Source organism: Calliopsis andreniformis, unplaced genomic scaffold (genome assembly GCF_051401765.1).
Source record: "Calliopsis andreniformis isolate RMS-2024a unplaced genomic scaffold, iyCalAndr_principal scaffold0001, whole genome shotgun sequence".
Classification (NCBI taxonomy): Eukaryota; Metazoa; Arthropoda; class Insecta; order Hymenoptera; family Andrenidae; genus Calliopsis; species Calliopsis andreniformis.
Window position 1 is genome coordinate 25593190 of NW_027480422.1, and position 7794 is coordinate 25600983.

Consider the following 7794-nt stretch of genomic DNA (forward strand, 5'->3'; position numbering starts at 1 on the left):
TCTACATTCCGGGCAACCTAGGCTACACTCTAGGGCGTTGCTCCACCAGATCGAATCGCTAGGGGCTAAGAAGTCAACGCCAGAAGCATAAAATACAATATAAATACAACAGTTTTTCCCTTGTATAACAGAAATAATTGCAAACCAGTGTGAAAGCTATGGTCATTTCTACGTTCCGAGCAACGTAGGTTTCGCTTTATGGCGTAGCTCCACCACATCGAATAGTTAGGGCCTTAGTAGTCAATGCCAGAAGCATAAAATACAATATAAATACAACAGTTTTTCCATTGTATAAAATGAATAATTGCAAACAGTGAGGAAGTAATGGTCCCTTCTACGTTCCGTGCAACCTAGGCTTCACTCTAGAGCGTTGGTCCACCAGGCCGAATAGTTAGGGCCTTAAAAAACAACTCCAGACGCATAAAATACAATATAAATACAACAGCTTTGCCATCGTATAACAGGAATAATTGCAACCAGTGTGAAAGATGTGGTCATTTCTACGATACGGGCAACCTAGGCTGCACTCTAGGGCGTCGTTCCACCACATCGAACAGATGCGGCCTTAGAAGTCAACGCCAGGAGCATAAAATGCCATATAAATACAACAGTTGTTCCACTGTATAATATGAATAATTGCAAACAGTGTGGAAGTAATGGTCATTTCTACGTACCGGGCAACCTAGGCTTCACACTAGGGCGTTCCTCAACCACATCGGATAGCTACGGCGCTAGAAGACAACGCCATAACTATAAAATACAATATAAATACAACAGTCTATCCATCGTATAAAACGAATAATTCCAACCAGTCTGATAGTTATGGTCATTTCTACGTTCCGGGCAACCTAGGCTTCACTCTAGGGCGTTGCTCCTCCAGATAGAATAGTTAGGGCCCAGGAAGTCAACGCTAGAAGCATAAAATACAATATAAATACAACAGTTTTTCCCTTGTATAACAGGAATAATTGCAACCAGTGTGAAAGGTATGGTCATTTCTACGTTCCGGACAACCTAGGTTTCACACTAGGGCGTTGCTCCACCAGATCGAATAGTTAGGGCCTAAGAAGTCAACGCCAGAAGCATAAAATACAATAGAAATACAACAGTTTTTCCATCGTATAACAGGAATAATTGCAAACAGTGTGATAGATATGGACATTTCTACGATACGGGCAACCTAGGCTTCACTCTAGGGCGTCGATCCACCAGATGGAATAGCTACGGCCTTAGAAGTCAACGCCAGAAGCATAAAATGCCATATAAATACAACAGTTGTTCCACTGCATAATATGAATAATTGCAAACAGTGTGGAAGTAATGGTCATTTCTACGTACCGGGCAACCTAGGCTTCACTCTAGGGCGTTGCTCCTCCAGATAGAATAGTTAGGGCCCAGGAAGTCAACGCTAGAAGCATAAAATACAATATAAATACAACAGTTTTTCCCTTGTATAACAGGAATAATTGCAACCAGTGTGAAAGGTATGGTCATTTCTACGTTCCGGACAACCTAGGTTTCACCCTAGGGCGTTGCTCCACCAGATCGAATAGTTAGGGCCTAAGAAGTCAACGCCAGAAGCATAAAATACAATAGAAATACAACAGTTTTTCCATCGTATAACAGGAATAATTGCAAACAGTGTGATAGATATGGACATTTCTACGATACGGGCAACCTAGGCTTCACTCTAGGGCGTCGATCCACCAGATGGAATAGCTACGGCCTTAGAAGTCAACGCCAGAAGCATAAAATGCCATATAAATACAACAGTTGTTCCACTGCATAATATGAATAATTGCAACCAGTGTGAAAGGTATGGTCATTTCTACGTTCGGGCAACCTAGGCTTCACTCTAGGGCGTTGCTCCACCACATCGAATAGCTGCGGCCTTAGAAGCCAACGCCAGAAGCATAAAATACAATATAAATACAACAGTTTTTCAATCGTATAACAGGAATAATTGCAAACAGTGTTAAAGGTATGGTTATTTCTACGTTGCGTGAATCCTAGGTTTCACTCTAGGGCATTGCTCCACCACATCGAATAGCTACGGCCTTAGAAGTCAACGCCTGAAGCATAAAATATAATAAAAGGACAACAGTTTTTCCATCGTATAACAGGAATAATTGCAACCAGTGTGAAAGACATGGTCATTTCTACGTTCCGGGCAACCTAGGCTTCACTCTAGGGCGTTGCTCCACCACTTCGAATAGCTACGGCCTTAGGAGTCAACGCCAGCGGCATAAAATACAAAATAAATACAACAGTTTTTGCATCGCATAACAAGAATAATTGCAACCAGTGTGAAAGTGATGGTCATTTCTACATTCCGGGCAACCTAGGCTACACTCTAGGGCGTTGCTCCACCAGATCGAATCGCTAGGGGCTAAGAAGTCAACGCCAGAAGCATAAAATACAATATAAATACAACAGTTTTTCCCTTGTATAACAGAAATAATTGCAAACCAGTGTGAAAGCTATGGTCATTTCTACGTTCCGAGCAACGTAGGTTTCGCTTTATGGCGTAGCTCCACCACATCGAATAGTTAGGGCCTTAGTAGTCAATGCCAGAAGCATAAAATACAATATAAATACAACAGTTTTTCCATTGTATAAAATGAATAATTGCAAACAGTGAGGAAGTAATGGTCCCTTCTACGTTCCGTGCAACCTAGGCTTCACTCTAGGGCGTTGGTCCACCAGGCCGAATAGTTAGGGCCTTAAAAAACAACTCCAGACGCATAAAATACAATATAAATACAACAGCTTTGCCATCGTATAACAGGAATAATTGCAACCAGTGTGAAAGATGTGGTCATTTCTACGATACGGGCAACCTAGGCTGCACTCTAGGGCGTCGTTCCACCACATCGAACAGATGCGGCCTTAGAAGTCAACGCCAGGAGCATAAAATGCCATATAAATACAACAGTTGTTCCACTGTATAATATGAATAATTGCAAACAGTGTGGAAGTAATGGTCATTTCTACGTACCGGGCAACCTAGGCTTCACACTAGGGCGTTCCTCAACCACATCGGATAGCTACGGCGCTAGAAGACAACGCCATAACTATAAAATACAATATAAATACAACAGTCTATCCATCGTATAAAACGAATAATTCCAACCAGTCTGATAGTTATGGTCATTTCTACGTTCCGGGCAACCTAGGCTTCACTCTAGGGCGTCGTTCCACCAGATGGAATAGCTACGGCCTTAGAAGTCAACGCCATAACTATAAAAAACAGTATAAATACAACAGTTTTTCCATTGTATAAAATGGATAATTGCAAACAGTGTGGAGGTAATGGTCATTTCTACTTTCCGGGCAACCTAGGCTTCACTCTAGGGCGTTTCTCCACCACATCGAATAGCTACGGCCTTAGAAGTCAACGTCTGAAGCATAAAATACAATATAAATACAACAGTTTTTCCCTTGTATAACAGGAATAATTGCAACCATTGTGAAAGCTATGGTCATTTCTACGTTCCGGGCAACCTAGGCTTCACTCTAGGGCGTTGCTCCACCACATCGAATAGCTGCTGCCTTAGAAGTCAACGCCAGAAGCATAAAATACAATATAAATACAACACTTTTTCCATCGTATAGCAGGAATAATTGCAACCAGTGTGAAAGTGATGGTCATTTCTACGTTCCGGGCAACCTAGGCTTCAGTCTAGGGCGTGGTTCCCCCAGATCGAATAGTTAGGGCCTAAGAAGCCTACGCCAGAAGCATAAAATACAATCTAAATACCACAGTTTTTCCATCGTATGACAGGAATAATTGCAACCAGAGTGAAGGTGATGGTCATTTCTCAGTTCCGGGCAACCTAGGCTTCACTATCGGGCGTTGCTCCACCAGATCGAATAGCTAGGACCTTAGAAGTCAACGCCAGAAGCACAAAACAAAATAAAAATACAACAGTTATTCCATTGTATAACAGGAATAATTGCAACCAGTATGAATGTTATGGTCATTCCTACGTTCCGGGCAACCTAGGCTTCACCCTAGGGCGTTGGTCCACCAGATCCAATAGCTAGGGCCGACGAAGTCAACGCCAGGAGCACCAAATACAAAATAAATACAACAGCTATTCCTTCGTATAAAACGAATAATTGCAACAAGTATGAAAGCTATGGTCATTTATACGTTCCGGGCAACCTAGGCTTCACTCTAGGGCGTTGCTCAACCACATCGAATAGCTACGGCCCTAGAAGACAACGCCATAAATATAAAATACAATATAAATACAACAGTCTTTCCATCGTATAAAACGAATAATTGCAACCAGTCTGATAGTTATGGTCACTTCTACGTTCCGGGCAATCTAGGTTTCTCTCTAGGGCGTTGCTCCACCAGATCGAATAGTTAGGGCCTAACAAGTCAACGCCAGAAGCATAAAATACAATATAAATACAACAGCTTTACCATCGTATAACAGGAATAATTGCAACCAGTGTGAAAGGTATGGTCATTTCTACGTTCCGGACAAACTAGGTTTCACCCTAGGGCGTTGCTCCACCAGATCGAATAGTTAGGGCCTAAGAAGTCAACGCCAGAAGCATAAAATACAATAGAAATACAACAGTTTTTCCATCGTATAACAGGAATAATTGCAAACAGTGTGATAGATATGGACATTTCTACGATACGGGCAAGCTAGGCTTCACTCTAGGGCGTCGATCCACCAGATGGAATAGCTACGGCCTTAGAAGTCAACGCCAGAAGCATAAAATGCCATATAAATACAACAGTTGTTCCACTGCATAATATGAATAATTGCAAACAGTGTGGAAGTAATGGTCATTTCTACGTACCGGGCAACCTAGGCTTCACACTAGGGCGTTGCTCAACCACATGGGATAGCTACGTCCCTAGAAGGCAACGCCATAACTATAAAATACAATATAAATACAACAGTCTATCCATCGTATAGAACGAATAATTGCAACCAGTCTGATAGTTATGTTCATTTCTACGTTCCGGGCAACCTAGGCTTCACCCTAGGGCGTTGCTCCACCAGATCGAATAGTTAGGGCCTAAGAAGTCAATGCCAGAAGCATAAAACACGATATATGTACAACAGTTTTTCCATCGCATAAAATGAGTAATTGCAACCAGTGTGAAAGGTATGGTCATTTCTACGTTCGGGCAACCTAGGCTTCACTCTAGGGCGTTGCTCCACCACATCGAATAGCTGCGGCCTTAGAAGCCAACGCCAGAAGCATAAAATACAATAGAAATACAACAGTTTTTCAATCGTATAACAGGAATAATTGCAAACAGTGTTAAAGATATGGTCATTTCTACGTTGCGGGAATCCTAGGCTTCACTCTAGGGCATTGCTCCACCACATCGAATAGCTACGGCCTTAGAAGTCAACGCCTGAAGCATAAAATATAATAAAAGGACAACAGTTTTTCCATCGTATAACAGGAATAATTGCAACCAGTGTGAAAGACATGGTCATTTCTACGTTCCGGGCAACCTAGGCTTCACTCTAGGGCGTTGCTCCACCACTTCGAATAGCTACGGCCTTAGGAGTCAACGCCAGCGGCATAAAATACAAAATAAATACAACAGTTTTTGCATCGCATAACAAGAATAATTGCAACCAGTGTGAAAGTGATGGTCATTTCTACATTCCGGGCAACCTAGGCTACACTCTAGGGCGTTGCTCCACCAGATCGAATCGCTAGGGCCTAAGAAGTCAACGCCAGAAGCATAAAATACAATATAAATACAACAGTTTTTCCCTTGTATAACAGAAATAATTGCAAACCAGTGTGAAAGCTATGGTCATTTCTACGTTCCGAGCAACGTAGGTTTCGCTTTATGGCGTAGCTCCACCACATCGAATAGTTAGGGCCTTAGTAGTCAATGCCAGAAGCATAAAATACAATATAAATACAACAGTTTTTCCATTGTATAAAATGAATAATTGCAAACAGTGAGGAAGTAATGGTCCCTTCTACGTTCCGTGCAACCTAGGCTTCACTCTAGGGCGTTGCTGCACCAGATCGAATAGTTAGGGCCTAAGAAGTCAACGCCAGAAGCATAAAATACAATATAAATACTACAGCTTTTCCCTTGTATAACAGAAATAATTGCAACCAGTGTGAAAGCTATGGTCATATCTACGTTCCGGGCAAGCTAGGCTTCACTCTAGAGCGTTGGTCCACCAGATCCAATAGTTAGGGCCTAAGAAGTCAACGCCAGGAGCACCAAATACAAAATAAATACAACAGTTTTTCCATCGTATAAAACGAATAATTGCATCCAGTGTGCAAGTAATGGTCATTTCTACGATCCGGGGAACCTAGGCATCACTCTAGGGCGTTGTTCAACCTGAGCGAATAGTTAGGGCCTAAGAAGTCAACGCCTGAAGCATAAAATACAATATAAATACAACAGTTTTTCCATTGTATAAAACGAATAATTGCAACAAGTATGAAAACTATGGTCATTTATACGTTCCGGGCAACCTAGGCTTCACTCTAGGGCGTTGGTCCACCAGGCCGAATAGTTAGGGCCTTAGAAAACAACTCCAGACGCATAAAATACAATATAAATACAACAGTCTTTCCACGGTATAAAACGAATAATTGCAACCAGTATGAAAGTTACGGTCATTTCTACGTTCCGGGCAACCTAGGCTTCACTCTAGGGCATTGCTCCACCACATCGAATAGCTACGGCCTTAGAAGTCAACGCCATAACTATAAAAAACAATATAAATACAACAGTTTTTCCACTGTATAAAATGAATAATTGCAACCAGTATGAAAGTTACGGTCATTTCTACGTTCCGGGCAACCTAGGCTTCACCCTAGGGCGTTGCTCCACCAGATCGAATAGTTAGGGCCTAAGAAGTCAACGTCAGAAGCATAAAATACAATACAAATACAACAGTTTTTCCATCGTATAACAGGAATAATTGCAACCAGTGTGAAAGTGATGGTCATTTCTACGTTCCGGGCAACCTAGGCTTCTCTCTAGGGCCTTTCTCCACCACATCGAATAGCTACGGCCTTAGAAGTCAACGTCTGAAGCATAAAATATAATATAAATACAACAGTTTTTCCATCGTATAACAGGAATAATTGCAACCAGTGTGAAAGACATGGTCATTTCTACGTTCCGAGCAACACAGGCTTCACTCTAGGGCGTTGTTCCACCACATCGAATAGCTACGGCCTTAGGAGTCAACGCCAGAGGCATAAAATACGAAATAAATACAACAGTTTTTCCATCGTATAACAAGAATAATTGCAACCAGTGTGAAAGTGATGGTCATTTCAGCATTCCGGGCAACCTAGGCTTCACTCTAGGGCCATGCTCCACCAGATAGAATAGTTAGGGCCTAAGAAGTCAACGCCAGAAGCATAAAATACAATATAAATACAACAGTTTTTCCCTTGTATAACAGGAATATTTGCAACCAGTGTGAAAGCTATGGTCATTTCTACGTTCCGGGCAACCTAGGCTTCACTCTAGGGCGTTGCTCCACCACATCGAATAGCTGCGGCCTTAGAAGTCAGCGCCAGAAGCATAAAATACAATATAAATACAACACTTTTTCCATCGTATAACAGGAATAATTGCAACCAGTGTGAAAGTGATGGTCATTTCTACGTTCCGGGCAACCTAGGCTTCAGTCTAGGGCGTGGTTCCACCAGATCGAATAGTTAGGGCCTAAGAAGCCTACGACAGAAGCATAAAATACAATATAAATACCACAGCTTTTCCATCGTATAACAGGAATAATTGCAACCAGAGTGAAGGTG